This window comes from Myotis davidii, unplaced genomic scaffold (genome assembly GCF_000327345.1).
Source record: "Myotis davidii unplaced genomic scaffold, ASM32734v1 scaffold72, whole genome shotgun sequence".
NCBI lineage: Eukaryota > Metazoa > Chordata > Mammalia > Chiroptera > Vespertilionidae > Myotis > Myotis davidii.
This window is the reverse complement of record NW_006284618.1, coordinates 7,171,430-7,172,371: the sequence shown is the minus strand read 5'-3', so window position 1 is coordinate 7,172,371 and position 942 is coordinate 7,171,430.

The following is a 942-nucleotide window of genomic DNA, read 5'->3' as shown; positions in this document are numbered from 1 at the left end:
CACCACCCGACAGGTGAGCCGGCCGGCGGCGCCCTCTGTGCTGGAGGCGGAGGAGAGAGGCTGGGGAAAGTCAGCACCTATTACACACCTGGTGGGGACAGGGAAGGCACAAGCGGTGGCTTTATCCCCGAGTTCCGTGAGACCTGCCATGGCTCCCTAACTTACCTGAGACTTCCCTTCCAATGAGGACTGTGGGGTCCAGACAGAATTTGGATTAGATTATGTGGGTGAGTCCAATGGATTTACAGTGGTCCTTATAAGAGGGAGGCAAGAGAGAGGTGGGTGGATGGGTGGGTGGATGGGAGCTATTCCTTTAGCTCCAAAGTATTTTTTACAACATCCTTCTTTATTCAGTACTAGAGCCCGGGTGCACGAATTCATGCATGGTTGGGGTCCCTCAGCCTGGCTGGTGATTGTTGTCTCATCCAGTCCCAATCGGGGCCAATCGGGGCCAGTCGGCCGGGGGGAGGGACCATGGGAGGTCACTTAGGCTTTTACGTATATAGATTAGTACACACCTGCCACATGCAAGCCATGGTGCTGGGCTGGGGGAGGCCTGGGGACCTGTCTGTCTGTTTGTCTGTCTGCCGTCTTTCTAACCCAGTAGCTGGCTCTGTTTTCCATTCTAGACAGTAATACCTTGGACATTTATGTACAATGAAATGCCTATGTTTACTTCATTGTCCTTAACCACCTGCTTATGTCACAAAACACTGTCACTGACATGAAGGAGGCGAGACCACCAAAGGCACTGAGAGTATAATCCCAGCGCCATTCGCTCATACGCGTAACGTGACGTGTTCCCAGCGAGATGCCCAGGCTGGGCCTCCACCTTCTCCTCCGCCCTCCCAGGAAAGCCGCGGCTCCCTCAGCTACTCCAACTCCATCCGCGGCCGGCCCTGGGGCGCCCCCAGCCACCTCACCGTGCGGCACCGGCTGCCC